Source organism: Loxodonta africana, chromosome 1, assembly GCF_030014295.1.
Source record: "Loxodonta africana isolate mLoxAfr1 chromosome 1, mLoxAfr1.hap2, whole genome shotgun sequence".
NCBI lineage: Eukaryota > Metazoa > Chordata > Mammalia > Proboscidea > Elephantidae > Loxodonta > Loxodonta africana.
In genome coordinates, this window is record NC_087342.1 from 80,874,051 (window position 1) to 80,893,031 (window position 18,981).

The 18,981-nt window shown below is 39.5% G+C and overlaps 2 non-coding genes across 2 annotated transcripts; both read left to right on the plus strand.

Moving 5' to 3' along the window:
- Positions 1-7,663: 7,663 nt before the first annotated feature.
- Positions 7,664-7,745, plus strand: TRNAL-AAG (transfer RNA leucine (anticodon AAG)). Its single transcript has one exon. It is a non-coding gene; the product is annotated as a tRNA-Leu (tRNA).
- Positions 7,746-17,643: 9,898 nt separating this feature from the next.
- TRNAK-UUU (transfer RNA lysine (anticodon UUU)) lies at positions 17,644-17,718 on the plus strand. Its single transcript has one exon. It is a non-coding gene; the product is annotated as a tRNA-Lys (tRNA).
- The last annotated feature ends 1,263 nt before the right edge of the window (positions 17,719-18,981 follow it).

Here is an 18,981-nt window from a genome sequence, read left to right on the forward strand (position 1 = left end):
AACTCAGGGAGAATTCTTGTGTATCAGAGTAGAACTATGCTCCATAGGGTTTTCAGTGGCTGATTTTTCAGAAGTAAATGGCCACAGAGGCAGTGAATAATAGCAATAACATTGTCCCAAGCACTGATTTACCAGTCAGCTTTCTCCTCTAGCTCAGCATAACCTCACTGCACTGGGCTTGGAGCTTCAATTCTACCCCTTTTTACACAAGATAAAAAGAAGTCTTTGCTCACATTCCCTCTGAGAGCACTGAGATACCAGCCAAGGTAATCTGTGAGGGCTCCAATACTCCGGGCCATTTTCTCAGTGGAAGAAAACAGCAAAATACTCACAGCTTTCGAACTCTCTGCCTGTTTCCTGCATGGCCAGGGTTACCTCATCTTCATGGGCAAGCTGCCTAATGTAGGACAGCAAAAGGCCATTAGCTTCAGTGAGGACATCTAGGTTGGGTGCTCCTTCTCCTGAGGAGGCCCTGTGATTCCAGGTGTTTCCCACATCCCCACACTGGGATGCCTGGCCTTGCATTGCTCCTGGCTGTCAGCACTGCAGTGGAAAATGCTAGAATCTCAAAGGGAAGAATCTGAAGAGTTGCCTTGAGAAATATAAGTCCAGATGCAAAAAGAAAACAGAAGACCCTGCCACTCTGATTCTGAAAGCCTCAAAGACAGAGAACCCTCCCATTGATTATTGCACCATTTCCAATCAGAATCCTCTCCCGAGTGAGGAAAATGGGAAGCAGAAGTTATGGACTGGGGCAAGACCTGCTGAACAAATGAAGTTTTTGTAAAACCCTTTGTACACCTGCAGAGATCATCTGGCATGTTAGAAAATCTGATCACTTTTTTTTTTTTTTAAGGTACAAGCAGTCCCCAGATTTGGAATGAGTTCTATTCCTAAATCCATCTTTAAGTCTCATTATTACATAAATCAGAACAGTTAGGTATGGTTCATATATAACATCAGTTAGTTATATATTTGTCTAAGTATAGTGTACCTTTCTATATGTAAAAAACATTAAAGAAACACTTTCATATACACCAAAACATCTTTAACATAATAATATAGTAATAATGTTTTGATACATTGTTGAAATGTAGCACCGTTTGTACAAACTGTTGTATGTACCTTGAATTTTTATGTAATAGGCTTTACAGGGTTTGTTAATAACTATGGGTCATAAGTAAGTAGGATATTTGCAGCCCAAGGGCTGCCTATAATTAGAAAATTGTCCCCCAACTATGTCTAGACCTCACCTCTGTTCATTTTGAATGGAACCCTGTTGAACTAGGTCATACCACCTCTATTCAACCCTCAGCTGTTCCTCTTAATTGCTAAGGGAACTTTGAAAATTGTTTTAACTCAGGGGGCCTCAATTTCCACATATGTAAAATGGAAATAGTAACAAGCCTATCTAATAGAGTTGATGGGAGGACTTGATGTGTAATTATACATAAAATACTTTAGAAAGACATCTGGCACATAAATAAACAATCATTAAATTTCACTATCATTGCTGTTTTTAATCATTATTGTTGTTGCTAGTTGCCAGAGTTGATTTCATCTCATGGCGACCCCATGTGTTACACAGTACAACAGCTCCATAGGGTTTTCTTGGCTATAATCTTTATGAAAGCAGATCGTCAGGCCTGTCTTCAGAGGTACCACTGGGTGGATTGGAACTGCCAACCCTTAGGTTAGCAGTCAAGGCCAGACGATTTGCGCCACCTAGGGCCCACGTTTTCATTGTTATTCTTATTACCCTTACTGAAAAATTGTTTTGTGCCAAATACTTAATCCTTTCAACAGCCCTGAGTAGTATACAAAATCTACAGATACAAGTTCCAAGCACTAACATAAAATAAGTGATTTATACTAGCAAGTAAATAAAATCTGTTCTTTTTCCTAAATTAAGAGATGACATGTGGGGCATTCACATTTCAGCCATAAAATTACAAACCTAGCATATCTTCCACTCATCTAATTGTTTTACATTAGTACATGATCTTGGTACCCCTACCAAATTCTTTAATTTTCCCACTTTTTTTCTTTCTTGTTTTTTACAACCACTGCACCCAACCCCCCATGGTTTATCCCTGTAACCTTCTCCAGTGAATTGCCCTTGGTTTGGAGACACCTAGTAGATTATGCCACCACTCCACTCTCAGCTGCAGCCAATGATTGGAGGGGGTGGAATGTGCAAAGGTCAAACCCCCTTGACTCAAGGACAACTGTGCTATGTGATTTACACTCCAGCACTCCCCAGTCACAAGGGTCAGGCCAAATCTAGACTTCACCTAAGAACGTATTATTGCTTGACTACTTTCTCTTTCCAATTCTGAAGACCACTCCCTCAATAAATCCCATCTCACACTCCTGACAGTCTACAGATGGGAAACAGGTTGCTAAAACTACTCAGCAGCAAACACATGCTTTGTTGTTGTTCTTGTTAGGTGTCCTTCAGTCAGTTCCAACTCATAGCAACCTATGTATAACAGAAAGAAACACTGCCAGGACCTGCACCATCCTCACAATCATTGCTATATTTGAGCCCACTGTTGCAGCCACTGTGTCAATGCATCTCTTTGAGGGTCTTCCTCTTTTCCACTGACCCTTCACTTTACCAAGCATGATATCCTTCTCCAGGAACTGGTCCCTCCTGAAAACATGTCCAAAGTATGTGAGAGAAGCCTCCCCACTCTCCCTTCTAAGGAACATTCTGGCTGCGCTTCTTCCAAAACAGATCTGTTTGTCCATGGTATATCCAATAATGAATAATAGACTCTAAAATGAAAGTAAGTGGCATGATTCTGCTATGTAGTGTCCACCTTGATGACAGAACTTGAAGTGGAAATGCCTGATCCAAAAGCTAAATGTTGTAATAAAGTTTGTGTAGAAGAAAATGGAGAATGATAGCAAGGAGGGAGAGGGAAGTCAGAAAAGGGTGGTATATTTTGTGTCCATGGTTGTCGTCATCTTTTTTTCTCCTCCTTTCTGTCTTCCTTTCTCTTCAATAACATTGCAAGTAGTTGTTGTTGTTAGGTACCTTGGAGCTGGTTCCAACTCATAGCTAAGCCAAGTATAAGAGAATGAAATGCTGCCTGGTCCTGCACCATCCTCACAATCACTGCTATGTTTGAGCCTATTGTTGCAGTCGCTGTGTCAATCCATCTTGTTGAGGGTCTTCCTCTTTTTCATTGGCCCTCTACTTTTCCAAGCATGATGTCCTTCTCCAGGGACTGGTCCCTCCCGATAACATGTCCAAAGTAAGTGAGATGAACTCTCAGCATCATCAATTCTAAGGATCATTCTGTTTGTAGTTCTTTCAAGACAAATTTGTTCATTCTTCTGGCAGTCCATGGTATGTATATTCAATATTCTTCACTAACATCATAATTCAAAGATATTTTCAATCTTATTTATTGTCCAGCTTTCGGAATGCCTATGAGGTGACTGAAAATATCATGGCTTGGTCAGGCTCATCTTAGTCCTCAAAGTGACAGTTTTGCTTTATAACATTTTGCCGCAGATTTGCCTAAGACAATACATCCTTTCATTTCTTGATTGCTGTTTTTTTTTTTTTTTTGCTTCCAGTGGTGTTGATTGTGGATACAGGTAAAATGAAATCATTAACAACTCCAATATTTTCTCCATTTATCATGATGTTACTTATTGGTCCAATTGTGAAGATTTTTGTTTTCTTTGAGTTGAGGTGTAATCCATACTGTAGGGTGCAGTTTTTGATCAGAAAATGCTTCAAATCACCTTCACTTTCAGCAAGCAAGGTTGTGTCATCTGCATATTGAAGGTGGCTAATGAGTCTTCCTCCAGTCCTGACTCCTTCTTATTGTTCAGCTTCTTGGGTTATTTCCCAAGCATACAGATTGAATAAATATTGTGAAAGAATACAACCTTTATTCACCCCTTTCCTGATTTTAAAACACGAAGTATCCCCTTGTTCTGTTCAAAGAACTACCTCTTGACCTATGTACAGGTTCCTCATGTACACAATTAAGTGTTCCAAAATTCCCATTCTTCACAATGTTATCCAAAATGTGTTATGATCCACAAAGTCGAATACCTTCACATAGTCAATAAAACACAGGTAAACATCTTTCTGGTATCCTCTGCTTTCAGCCAAGATCCAGCTGACATCAGCAAAACTATCTTTTATTTCATGAATTTCTGGAAGTTCCAGGTTGATGTACTGCTCCAACAATTTTTAAATTATTTTCATCAAAATATTACTTGCATATGATATTAATAATATTGCTCGATAATTTCTGCATTCTGTTGAATAACCTTTCTTTGGAATGGGAACAAATGTGGATCTCTTCCAATCAGTTGGCCAACTAACTGTCTTCCAAATTCCTTGGCATAGACAAGCAAGTGCTTCCATCTTTGCATCCATTTGTTGAAACATCTCAATTTGTATACCCTCAATTTCTGGAACATTGATTTTTTAGCAATGCCTTCAGTACAGCTTGAACTTCTTCCTTCAATACCATCGGTTCTTCATCATATAAAAAAATTAATTTATTTATTTTATTTTTTTTTATCATATACTACCTCCTAAAATAGTTGAACATTGACCAATTCTATTTGGTACAGTGACTCTATGTATTCCTTCCATCTTGTTTTCATGCTTCTTGTGTCATTCATTATTTTGCTCATAGAATCCTTCAATATTGCAACTCGAGGCTTGAATTTTTTTCTTTAGTTCTTTCAGCTTAAGAAATGCGAAGCATGTTCTTCTCTTTATGTCTTCTAACTTCAGATCTTTGCACATTATGATACTTTCCTTTGTCTCCTTAAGCCACCCTTTGAAATCTTCTGTTCAGCTCTTTTCTTCATCATTTCTTTAATTGCTTTAGCTACTCTACTTTCAAGAGCAAGTTTCAGAGTCTCTTCTGACATCCATTTTGGTCTTTTCTTTCTTCCTGTCTTTTTGATGTCTTTTTGCTTTTTTCATGTATGATGTACTTGATGCCATCCCAGTTTGTCTGGTCTTCTTCCATCATGAGTGTTCAATGGGTCAAATCTATACTTGAGATGGTCTCTAAATTCAGATGGGATATACTCAAGGTCATATTTTGGTCTTGTGAATTATTTTAATTTTCTTCAGCTTCAGTTTGAACTTGCATATAAGTAATTGATATTCTGGCCTTGTGCTGACTGATGATATTGAGCTTTTCCATTGTCTCTTTCCACCAGTGTAGCCTATTTAATTCCTGTGCATTCCAACCAGCAAGGTTCACGTGTATAGTAGCTATTTATGTTGTTGAAAAAAAGGTATTTGCAATGTACAATTTGTTGGTCTTGCAAAATTCTATCATGCCATCTCTGGTGTTGTTTTTGTCACCCAGGCCATATTTTCCAACTACTGATCCTTTTTCTTTGTTTCCAACTTTTGAATTCCAAACATCAGTAATTATCAATGCATCTTGTTTGCATGTTTGATCAATTTCAGACGGCAGAAGTTGGGAAAAGTACGTGCTACTCTTCCTGAAAATGGAAGGATGACTCCAATGGCTGAACCTAGCTTGGGGCAGAGCCTCAAATGACAGAGCTTTAATTCCGGGCCTTGAAACCTAATGTAGTTTGTCTTGCTGGGTTTAAACATTTCTTGGGATCAGTGACTCCTTTTTTCACTTTAAAATTGATAGCTTCTTTAACTGGAATGTCTATAGTTGTTATCCTATGCCTGTCTAACCATAGTATTTTGGGGAGCACGTAATTTGTTTCTTGAATTTCACAGATTTACAAATAGACAAGGGATGTATCTCAGGATGGATTACACCCAGAGCCTCATCCACACCTAATTTAGAGAATTTAGATAACATATGATTTGAGACTTTTGAGCTGATGAGATTTCGATGAGAATTTTGGTCTTTGAGCTGATGCTGTGAAGGTTTGAGATTGGGGGAATGTTGGGAAGAAGTAAATGTTTTTGTGTGTGGAACAGTTGTGGATCTTTGTAGACCAGGGCGAAGACTGTAGTAGATGTAAAAATGTACCCCTAAATTTATTGGTGTTCTAATATCCGAAAGCTTTGATTATGTTACCATCCATCAAAAAATCAAACCCAGTGCCATGGAGTCAATTCTGACTCATAGAATGACAGGGTAGAACTGCCCCGTAGTTTCCAAGGAGCACCTGGTGGATTCAAACTGCCGACTTTTTGCTTAGTAGCCATAGCACTTAACCACTACCCACCAAGGTTTCCTGTTACCTTCCCAGGCAAAAGGAATTTTGCAGACTTTATTAAGTTAAGGATCTTGTAATGGAAACATTTTCCTCCGTTTTCTGGGTGGACAAGATCCTCATAAGAGGGAGACAGGTGGGCCAGAGTCAGGAAATGAAATGAGACAACAGAAGCAGAGGTCAGAGCGATGCAGTCATGAGCCAAAGAACTGAAGATAATAAATTTGTGTTTTTTGAAGCCATTAAATTTAAGGTAATTTGCTACAGTAGCGATAGGCAACTAATCCAGAGTTTGGCATTAAATTGTACTGTAGTCAGTGTATTGAAAAACTGGCTACCAAAAGAAACTGATACAGTTCTTTAAGGACTCCTTGGCAGAGTGTTAAAAATTACTGATCCTACACCCCACCTATAATCCCATCAAGCAAGATTACAGGGAGATACTTGTGGAATCTGCGTTTCATACTCAAAAACTTGATGAATGTTGTAATTTTCCTTACTACTACGTTTATTTTCTCAAAAAAAAAAAAAAAACTCTGTGCCCCCTCTGAAGCTCTAATTTAGGACCTTCATGTTACGAGACTGACGCCCTGCCTACCGCGCTAAGAAGGCACCAGCGCAAATACCTGTTAATGTATTTCTCAACTGGAAAGATTTCAAGGGTCTGTGAAATTTCTGAAATAATTCATTTTTATGTACTAAACCCTGGTGGAGTAGTGGTTAAGAGCTACAGCAGCAAACCAAAAGATCGGCAGTGCGAGTCCACCAAACACTCCTTGGCAACAGTATGGGGCAGTTCTGTCCTGTCATTTATGGTCGCCATGGGTTTTTTTTTTTTTTTTTTTTTTTTTTTAAATACGCCTCCAACGGAGCCCTGGTGGCGCAGTGATTAAGAGCTCGGGTGGTATTCAAAAGGCCAGCAATTTCAATACATTAGTTTCTCCTCCGGAACCCTATGGCATAAGCCAACCAGTATTGCTTTTTTTTAATACGTCTCCATGCTCGAAAAGGAATTGGTGCTACGTCATACATTTAGTTTGCTCCTGCTGTGTTTGTCACATAGCCTCGATCAAAGTCATCTCAGGAGTTTACTCCTTAGTAAATAAATATACAACAGAGTGAAGTTTTCCAGTACCACTTTAAACATCATTTACTGCTGGATGACAGGAAGCAAGTTACTTACTATCTGTGCCTCATATTCTCCATCAGGAAAATGCAGATCGTAGTAAAAAGTATCTGTCGTTGAGGCAGTTTAGAGGATTGAACGAAAGGAAATGTAAGGACAGTGCGTGGCACGTACTAAATTTCCAGTAACGTTCGTTTGTTATTTATCAGTGTTTTGCACAGTAGAAATATTCTAGGAAAAGATTAACGTAACGGAAAACAATCTTGCATCCTTATAAATATTATGATTTGGAACTCAAAAAAAAAAAATTTTTTTTTTTTTTGTCTTAGCATGCACGGTAGTGTGGCCGAGCGGTCTAAGGCGCTGGATTAAGGCTCCAGTCTCTGCGGGGGCGTGGGTTCGAATCCCACCGCTGCCAAGTGTATTGCAACTTCAATTCATCTGAGAACAGCATTGGCAAAAGCCTACCCTTTGCTATCGGGTTTGATTACTACTCTTGGCGAGCCTTTTTATATAGGACAGAGTGGAACTACCCCCGAAGAGTTTCCAAGGAGCAGCTGGTGGGTTCAAACTTTTGGTTAGCAGCCGACCTCTCTCAACTAGGTCGCCCCAGGATAGCCAGATATTTATCTCCGTAATAGTAGGTTAAGATCAATTATCATCTTTTAAAGAAAACGAGACTATTGTCATTTCTCACTATTCTTTTTATCTAAGACCAGTATTTCGTGTCCAAGGGGTAATCTTTATGTTTTTTAAATGTTCATTTTGAAACAAATATAACTCCCATAATTTCCAAATTACAAAAACTTAAGAGTTTATACACAGTGAAAAATCTTCACTTTCCACCACCTCTCCTCCTCATTCCACCTCCACCGGATTCTGCCTACCCTGGCAACTCTATTAGTCTGGGGTTACCTGCAAGGAATATTACCCGCATAAACAAGCCCATACCCAGTCAGAGTCAACTCTGACTCATAGAGACTGCAAGTTTGTCAGAGTTGAACTGTGTTCCATAGCATTTTCTTTTTTTTTTTCCTACAGGGTTATTTTAATAGGCTCTCTCCTTGGAATAGCTGAGTTGGACGGTTCTAGTTTAAAACACCAAAGAATAGGAAGTCCTACCAATTGCTGAGGTTTTGATCACACAGTCAGAGCCTCTGAAAATGCCCCCACATAATAAAACAAGCAGGGCCACTGGACTGGGTTTCGGTTTCTCCTTTTCCTCTACTGGAAGCCTTTGGGGCAGTGTGGCTCTCAGCCCTTGAGGGAGAGGGGGATGGTCCTTCTCCTCTGGCTTTCTTCCTTAATCTGCAAATGGAATCATGTGACATGACACTTCTTTTCAGAGTCTAAGCCCACTGGTAAAAATGTATAGCAGAACCTTTGGACATAGTGTTTGGAGGCGAGTATTCCGTAGGTTTTTTGGTGGCTGATTTTTTGGAAGTAGATTACCAGGCTTTTCTTCGAGGTGCCTATGGGTGGACTCCGATTTCCACTCTTCCGTATAACAGCTCAGCCAATTAACCATTTGCGGCACCCAGGGACAAACAAGCCAATAAGAATCTATTGTTTTTCCACATTTCATACTTTCCAAACCTACTCTATTGCATATTCCATATCAGGGAAATTAATATTTCCCTATTCCTGGTGGCATTGTGGTTAAGTGCTGTGGCTGCTAAAGGTCGGCAGTTGGAATCTACTAGGCGCTCCTTGGAAACTCTAGGGGGCAGTCCTGCTCTGTCCTATAGGGTTGCTATGAGTCGGAATGGACTCGAGGGCACTGGCTTTGGCAAATTACAAATATTTTCTGCATAGTTCATTCTTTTTTTGTTTGTTTCTTTGGGTTTTTATTTGCTGTTTCATTTTGTCTCATCTTATTTTTTTATACTTTTTATTGTGCTTTAAATGAAAGTTCACAAATCAAGTCAGTCTCTCACACAAAAACCCATATACATCTTGCTACACACTCCCAATTACTCTCCCCCCTAATGAGACAGCCCGCTCCACTCTCTATTTTCGTGCCCATTTGGCCAGCTTCTAACCCCCTCCACCCTCTCATCTCCCCTCCAGGCAGGAGATGCCAACATAGTCTCAAGTGTCCACCTGACCCAAGAAGCTCACTCCTCACCAGCATCCCTCTCCAACCCGTTGTCCAGTCCAATCCATGTCTGAAGAGTTGGCTTTGGGAATGGTTCCTGTCCTGGGCCAACAGAAGGTCTGGGGGCCATGACCACTGGGGTCCTTCTAGTCTCAGTCAGACCATTAAGTCTGGCCTTATGAGAATAAACTGAAAGCTTCCAAGGCCAGAGTAGCAGGGGCAGGGGTCTGGGGACCATGGTGTCAGGGGACATCTAAGTAAATTGGCATAATAAAATCTATTAAGAAAACATTCTGCTTCCGACTTTAAAGAGTGGCGTCTGGGGTCTTAAACGCTAGCAAGCAACCATCTAAAAATGCATCAATTGGTCCCAACCCACCCAGATCAAAGGAGAATGAAGAACACCAAGGACACAAGGCGATTATGAGCCCAAGAGACAGAAAGGGGCACATGAACCAGAGACCACATCATCTTATTTTTTTAAGAGAATGGAGGTGTATTCAGGGAGAAGTTTTTTAATGTAGTGAATGTCAAATTTTCATTGTTTCTAACTTTTGTGTAAAAATTGGTTTTCTATCTCAAAGTTATGTAAACTTTTTGCCTTTACATTCCCAGTAATTCCCAGTAATTATATTTGGTTTTATTTTTTACTTTTAAATTTTATATCTATCTGGAATTTAAGTATCACAGGTGACATATTGATGTAAGCTTTTTTTATTTTCATAGCCTAACATCACTTATCTGAACTTTTCATTTTGCTACATCAGTTGTAAGTGGAATCTTTTTTTTAAAACTTTTTTGTGCTTTAAGTGAAAGTTTATGAATCAAGTCAGTCTCTCTTAAAAAAATTTATGTACGTCTTGGCGTATACTCCTAATTGCTCTCCCCCTAAAGAGACAGCCTGCTCTTTCCCTCCGCTCTCTCTTATCATGTCCATTCCACCAGCTTTTAGCCCCTTCTTCTCTCTCATCTCACCTGCAAATAGGAGATGCCAATATAGTCTCAAGTGTCTACTTGATCCAAGAAGCTCATTCTTCACCAGCATCTTTTTCTATCCCATGGTCCAGTCCAATCCCTGTCCGAAGAGTTGGCTTTGAGAATGGTTCCTGTCCTGGGCTAACAGAAGGTCTGGGGACCATGACCACCAGGGTCCTTCCAGTCTCAGTCAGACCATTAAGTCTGGTCTTTTTACGAGAACTTGGGGTCTGCATCCCACTGCTCTCATGCTCCCTCAGGGGTTCTCTGTTTTGTTTCCTGTCAGAGGAGTCATCGGTTGTAGCTGGGCATCATCTACTTCTTCCAGTCTCAGGCTAATGTAGTCTCTGGTTTATGTGGCCCTTTCTGTCTTTTGGGCTCATAATTACCTTGTGTCCTTGGTGTTCTCATTCCCCTTTGCTCCAAGTGGGTTGAGACCAATTGATGCATCTTAGATGACCACTTGCTAGCGTTTAAGACCCCAGACGCCACTCTCCAAAGTGGGGTGCAGAATGTTTTCTTCATAGATTTTATTACGCCAATTGACTTAGATATCCCCTGAAACCATGGTGCCCAAACCCCTGCCCCTGCTACGCTGGCCTTTGAAGAATTCAGTTTATTCAGGAAACATCGTTGCTTTTGGTTTCGTCCAGTTGTGCTGACCTCACCTGTATTGTATGTTATCTTTCCCTTCACCTAAAGTAGTTCTTATCCACTATCTAATTAGTGAAAACCCCTCCCTCCCTCCCCACTCTCGTAACCATCAAAGAATAGTTTCTTCTCTCTTTGAACTATTTCTCAAGTTCTTATAATAGTGGTCTTATACAATATTTGTCCTTTTGCAACTGACTAATTTCACTTAGCATAACGCCTTCCAGATTTCTCCATGTTATGAAATGTTTCACATATTCATCCCTGTTTTTTATAGATGCATAGTATTCCATTCTGTGAATATACCATAATTTATCTATCATTTCATCCATTGATGGGAACCTTTGTTGTTTCCATCCTTTTGCTATTGTAAACAGTGCTGCAATGAACATGGGTGTGCATATATCTGTTCGTGTAAAGGCTCTTATTTCTCTAGGATATATTCCAAGGACTGGGATTGCTGGATCCTATGGTAGTTCTATCTCTAGCTTTTTAAGGAAACGCCAAATTGATTTCTAAATTGGTTGTCCCATTTTACACTCCCACCAACAGTGTATAAGTGTTCCAGTCTCTTCACAACCTCTCCAACATTTATTATTTTCTGTTTTTTGGATTAATGCCAGCCTTCTTGGGGTGAGATGGAATCTCTTTGTAGCTTTGATTCGTATTTCTCTAATGGCTAATGATTGTGAGCGTTTCCTCATGCATCTGTTAGGCATCTGAATGTCTTCTTTAGTGAAGTGTCTCTTCATATCTTTTGTCCATTTTTTGATTGGGTTATTTGTCTTTTTGTAGTTGATTTTTTGCAGTGTCATGCAGATTTTAGAGACCAGGCACTGATCGGAAATGTTGTAGCTAAAAACATTTTCCCAGTCTGTAGGTAATCTTTTTACTCTTTTGGTGAAGTCTTTGGATGAGCAAAGGTGTTTGATTTTTAGGAGCTCCAGGTTATCTAGTTTCTCTTCTGCATTGTTAGTAATGTTTTGTATACTGTTTATGCCATGTATTAGGACTCCTAACATTTTCCCTATTTTTTCTTCCATGATCTGTATCATTTTAGATTTTATATTTAGGTCTTTGATCCATTTTGAGTTTGTTTTTGTGCATGGTGTGAGTTATGGGTCTTGTTTCATTTGTTTTGGAGATGGATATCCAGTTATGCCAGCACCATTTGGTTAAAAGACTGTCTTTTCCCCCATTTAACTCTTTTGGGGCCTTTGTCAAATATCAACTGCTCATATGTGGATGGATTTATGTTTTGATTCCAATTCTGTACCATTGGTCTATGTGTCTGTTGTTGTACCAGTACCAGGCTGTTTTGACTACATTGGGAGTATAATAGGCTCTAAAATTAGGTAGAGTGAGGCCTCCCACTTTGTTCTTCTTTTTCAGTAATGCGTTACTTATCCAGGGCCTCTTTCCCTTCCATATGAACTTGGTGATTTGTTTCTCTAACTCATTGAAAAATGTCATTGGAATTTGGATCAGAATTGCATTAAATCTATAGATGGCTTTTGGTAGAACAGACATTTTTACAGTGGTAAGTTTTCCTCTCCATGAGCAGGTATGTTTTTCCACTTATGTAGGTCTCTTTTGGTTTCTTCTAGAAGTGTGTTGTAGTTTTCTTTGTATAAGTCTTTTAGATCTGTGGTGAGATTTATTCCTAAGTATTTTATCTTCTTGGGGGCTACTGTAAATGGTATTGATTTGGTGATTTCCTCTTCAATGTTCTTTTTTTTTAGTATAGAGGAATCCAACTGATTTTTGTATGTTTATCATGTATCCTGATGCTATGGTGAACTCTTCTATTAGTTTCAGTACTTTTCTTGAGGATTCCTCAGGGTTTTTCTGTGTATAAGATCATATCATCTGCAAATAGAGATAACTTTTACTTCTTCCTTGCCAATGTGGATCCTTTTATTTCTTTATGTAGACTAATTGGTCTAGCTAGGACCTCCAGCACAATGTTGAATAACAGTGGTGATAAAGGGCATCCTTGTCTGGCTCCCGATCTCAAGGGGAATGCTTTCAGACTCTCTCCATTTAAGATGATGTTGGCTATTGGCTTTGTATCAATGGCCTTTATTATGTTGAGGAATTTCCCTTCTATTCCTATTCTGCTGAGAGTTTTTATAATGAATGGGTGTTAAACTTGTCAAATGCCTTTTCTGCATCAATTGATAAAATCATCTGATTCTTGCCTTTTGTTTTATTTATATGATGGATTACATTAATTGTTTTTCTAATTTCGAACCATCCTTGCATAGCTGGTATGAATCCCACTTGGTCATGGTGAGTTATTTTTTTGATATGATGTTGAATTCTATTTTCTAGAATTTTGTTGAGGATTTTTTCATCTAAGTTCATGAGGATTTTTTCGTCTAAGTTATAGGTCTGTAATTCTCTTTCTTTGTAATGTTTTTACCTGGTTTTGGTATCAGGGATATGCTGCCTTCGTAGAATGAGTTTAGGAGTATTTTGTCCTTTTCTACGCTCTGAAATACCTTTAGTAGTAGTGCTGTTAACTGTTCTCTGAAAGTTTGGTAGAACTCTGCAGTGAAGCCGTCCGGACCAGGGCTTTTTTTGGGGGGGAGGGGGTGAGTTTTTTGATTACCTTTTCAATCTCTTCTGAGAGACACTCTAGTTTTTCTTTAGGAGAAAGACCTGGCAATCTGCTCACATAAAGATTTCAGCCTAGGAAACCCTATGGGGTAGTTCTACTCTTTCACATGGGGTCACTATAAGTCAAAATCAACTGGATGACACCCAACAACAACAGCTAGTTTTTTTTTTTTTTTTTAAGTTCTTATTTATGGAAATAATTTAAGAAGGTGAGACCAAGTCCCCATTTCTCACTTCGGAGTATGAGGACCCACGGTGTTTGCCCACTGAGCAGGGAGGGGGGAGTTCAAAGAGGGGCAAGGACCTATGAGAGAGCAATGGAAGTCCCCACCTCCACAGTGAAGCACTCCTCAAGGGCCAGAGTCTGGGGCCAGGAGGACAGGAGGTGAGAGCTGCCTACACCCTCCAACTTTCTCTCCATGCAACAAAACAGCCACAGAAACAAAAGTACACAAATCAGAATTTAATCCCTTTCAGCAGCTCCCCCTTTTCTCAAAGTATCTGCACGTCACTTTATCTACAGATGGGTGTGTGGTCAAGGGACCAGGCTCTGGATGGATGCTCCCTGCCTGGCACCCCCTTCGGGGAGGGGGTACATGACACAGTTGCTTCTGTCCCCAAGCTCCTGATGTCCCCACAGGGTTTCGAAGGCTGCACCCATTTATGGAAGCAAACCGCCACATCTTTGTCCAGCTGAGCTGCTGGTAGGTTTGAACAACAGGCCGAGCTCTTAATCACTGTGCCACCAGGGTCCCTTCGCTAAAGATTATAGCCTTGGGAACCCTATTGGGCAGTTCTACTCTGTCCTATAAGGTTGCTCTGAGTCGATTGTGAGTCAGAATCAACTTAATGGCAAAGGGTTTTTTGGCACCCTGAATCTGGAATACTAGCCTTCAAAACTGTGAGATAATAAATATCTGTTGTTTAACGCTACTACCTTGTGATACAGTCACGAATTGCTTAACAACCACAATACATTCTGTGCAAGAGGACGCATTATGTGATTTGGACTTTGTGCAAAAGTCCTATATTACATACAGTCAGCCCCCGTATTACAAATGAGTTCAATTCCTAAGTATGTCTTTTAATCAAATTGGGACAGTTAGGTGTGCTTCATAGCTAATGTCAGTAAGTCAAATATTTATTGTATATAGTACAGCATGTAGTGTACCTTTCTATGCATAAACATTTCCAGATACACTAAAACTTCTTAAACATAGTAATACTATAATAATAATGACGTTTTGATGCACATGGCAAAGTAATGTTTGTTTGTTATTATGAATACTGTATGTACCTTAAATATTTAATATAATAGGATTTATAGGGGTTGGTTTGTAACTAATTCATAATCTTGGGACTGCCTGTAATCCTAAATAGTTTTATCTTCTCTCTTATAAATTTTATTTTGGTTCTTACTTTCCCTCATGAAGTCTTTTCACCTTCCTGAAGAATGGGAAAACACTTATATCAACTCTCTTGTCCTTTCTTGCACTGATAACCTCTTCTCCAGTTCAGCAAAACTGGACTGAGGCTTAGCAGGTGCAGGGAAAGTAGCTAAACTTGACAATCATGGGCAGAAAGATATTAAAAGGTAATATGATAAACACTAATGATCCTCCAACATGAAGACATAAGGGTCATATATGCTACAGGCTGAATTTCAGTGGCTCCAAAGCTTGGGAATAGCCTGAGAATGTTTTAAAAATATGGATTCCTGGGTCCACTGCCCAGCTCCTGATTTACTGAAACAAGATGTAGGCATACATCTATATAATTTAGAATTGTCCCCAGGTGATACTTATCAGTGGTTAAGCACTTAGCATTTCAAACTCACCAGCCACTCCATGGGAGAAAAATGTGGCAGTCGACTTCTGTGCAGCTCTACTGTGTCCTATAGGGTCACTCTGAGTCGGAATGCACTGGAGCGCAACAGGTTTAACCTTTGTGGAATCCACACAACCTCAATGGCAAAGGGTTTAGTTTGAGTTTTTGGTTTGTTTATTGATCTGTGACAGGAGACACTTAACTCAAACTCCACCCCTCCCCTCCTGCAACAACTCTGCACCCAGACATTGGAAGCCAATTTAAGAAGCCTCCACTTCTTGCCCAACAATAAACAGGAGACCAAGTACGGACTGGAAACTTCAGGCTTCTGGTTTGGAATCAGAGACCTATCCCTCAGGCCACATGACCAACACGCCAAAGAAGTAGTCCAAACCTGAAAGTGAAAGAGTTGCTAGGAAGCATTCAGTTTCTGTTTTCAAATTTTTAACTTTGCAATTGGAAGAAAATTTAACAACATTAGAAAAAGGAATCAAGCATCACCTGAAAGCTCTGAAAATAATTACTTACAATTAATAAACTGTGAGATTGTGACATGATCAGAAGTGACATACTTGTTTGAGGACTTACTGGTATAAGTCATGATCATAATGATGTGCTTGGGTGGAGAAACATGAGCCAAGAGCTAAACTCTGCAATAAAGGGATGCAGATGACAGCAAGAGAGGGAGCACCATAGGATGGTATGTTTGGACCTTTTCAGTCTCAAAGATGAGATGGTGTTCCTCCAGGGAGAAAGGTTTGAAAGCTCAAACAAGAGCTCCCCTTGTCAGAAATGCCAGCTTTTAACATTAAATTAATTAAATAAAATTAAAATATTTTATTATAATCCATTCATAATATATGTTTTGACAACTTGGTCCTCTACCAAAAGGTAGAAGAATCACCTGATATGCCGATGGGCCAGGGTTGTGGGTCCCAAACTTCCCTGGGAGAGTGGTCCTGATCTCTGAGGTGCAGCTTGGTGACTTCCAAGCTACTTCAAGTAGGGAGAAGAGAGCCAAAATACCTTGGAAGGCTTCTTGATTCACTGAAAGGCTAACCCCCCTAGATATTCTGCTTGAAAGTTTTCTCTAGCTCCCTTGCAGATTGACATACAAGCCAATCCAAGGCGAGTTTGTGTGACCCACCCCCAACTATGCTTTATATATTCATAGGGTACAAGAGATGAGAAAATCACGAATTCCTAAAGTAAAGTAATTACAAATTCTCTCAGTTTTCACATAGTCTTGGTTTCTTGGAAGTGCTGAATTATTTGGAAGAAATAAACAATAGTCTTTGCCATATCGCAAGCTATCTTTCCTCCCCATACCAACCCTAGATAGATTAGTCTTTCCTTCACCCCAAAACTTCCTCTTTTGTTCCTGGATTCCCTGTAGAGAATTTTTTCCAGGTTTAGGCCAAAACTCACAGCTATCTTAGATCGTATTATGGATGAATGTCCTAATGTACACTAATTTATGAAGATAATTATCCTTTTCCTTTGGGTGTGAGCAGCAAATAATGAATAAAGACATGAAGAAGGAAGAGAAGAAGGAGAAGGAAGAGGACAAGGGTTAGAAAGAAAATGAAAAGGAGGAGTGACTTACTCATGGCAGAAATGTTACATCATTAAGAAATGAAAGCATAGAGATACAGAAGATTAAACCCAGGTTTCTTTGCTTGCCCACCATTACGGAATGTTCTAGTGGGTCTTCAAATTCTATTTCCTTCAACTCTTTTCTCCTCTGCCTCCCAAGGCTGCAAAAAAGTTGTACAAGACAGTGCAGAGAGACAGGAAGAGTAGCGTGAGTGTTTCTTCAAGAAAAATAGGTGCAGGTGGGGAAATAAGAAATGAAGGGATAAAATCACAACGCTTGGCAAGAAATGAAGTAGTCTGGGTCTAGCCCTGTCTTTTGAAACCTGGCAGTGCTTTATCTAGAGATCATAGCTCTGGTTCTGAAACTCTAAAGGGATACAAGGCAAAGAGAGGAAAAGGGAAATGCTACCAGGGATTATAACATCTCTTTCAAACAAAATCTTCTTGGCAGTGAAGAGAATTCAAGGAGAATATTTGAGGCCATGACCTACAAATAATTGACAACATAAATGAACCTAAATTAGGCACTCAGGAAACATATTAGATAGCCCATGGATAGTTTAGCTGGTAGAGCATCAGACTTTTAATCTGAGGGTCCAGGGTTCAAGTCCCTGTTCAGGCAGTCTTTCATTTGACTCTGATTAGTTCTCTTACAAGCCCTCCTTCTTCACTCCTCTCTTCTTGCTCTTTGCTCTACAGGAATCTGAAGAGAGCCAGAACAGGGAAAGAAATCATAGCACTCTGCCCAGTCATGGTCTGTTTTGTCACATTCTAGCCAATAAAACAAATCTTGCAGTAATGCAGAGGAAAAAGACAAAAAGTAGAGATAGCAAGGAGAAAGATAGTCAGGATTTAGGGATATTTTGCATTTGGGAAGCTAGCAAAGATGCAATGCCTTTCACTGAGCACAGAAAGAGCTTTGTATAGTTTTGCTTATACATTAATAGACACTTTGTTTACTTTTTGCTTTATGGAATGTTTAGATGATGAATTTGCCAGCCCTAAGAGACAGCCTTGTTTAGTTGTTTTCTTAACACTGGAATACACAAGTCTGAAACTCTATAGACTGCTGACCTAGAGGTTTGGACTTTTTTTTGTGTGTGTGGTTTTCAGAGGAAAGGCCTGTCTGCCAGCTGAATGGGATGGGGGCAATGTCAATCAAAACTTACGAATTCTAAAGGTAAAGCAAAACAAAAAAGATCTTGAAAGCAGTGAGAGAAATGGCACCTTACCTATATGGGAAAGGGCAACTTGAGTGACAGTGAATATCTCATTAGAATCCGTGGAGGAAATAATTAAGAGGCAGATTTCTCAAGTGCTGAAAGAAGAGTATTATGAATCCAGGAAAAAAAATTTTTTTTGGAACAAAGGAGGAATCAAGACATTCTTAAACAAAGGAAAGCTAAGAGAATTTGCCACCAGCAGAACTACCATGAAGGAATGGCTAAAGTAAGTTCCCCAGAAATAAAGGAAATATTAAAAGAAGGAATCTTGAATCATTTAAAAAAGAAAAAAAAGAAAGGGCACAGTAAGCAAAACTATGAGCATGTACAGTAAGTTTTTCTTTTCCTCTTGAGTTTCCTGAATTATGTTTGATGGTTGAGGCAAAAAGTAAAATACTATCTAATGTGACTCTGGAAACCCCGGTGGCATAGTGGGTAAAAGCTATACCTGCTAACCAAAAGATCAGCAGTTTGAGTCCACCAGATGCTCCTTGGGAACCCTATAAGGCAGTTCTATTCTGTCCTAGATGGTGCCTGTGAGTCAGAATTGACTTGATAGCAATGGGTTTGGGTTTTTTTTTTTTCTTTTTGAATGTGATTCTAAATGTATGTAGATAAAGTAATTAAAACAATTATATTATAAATGAGGGAAGGTAATAGAA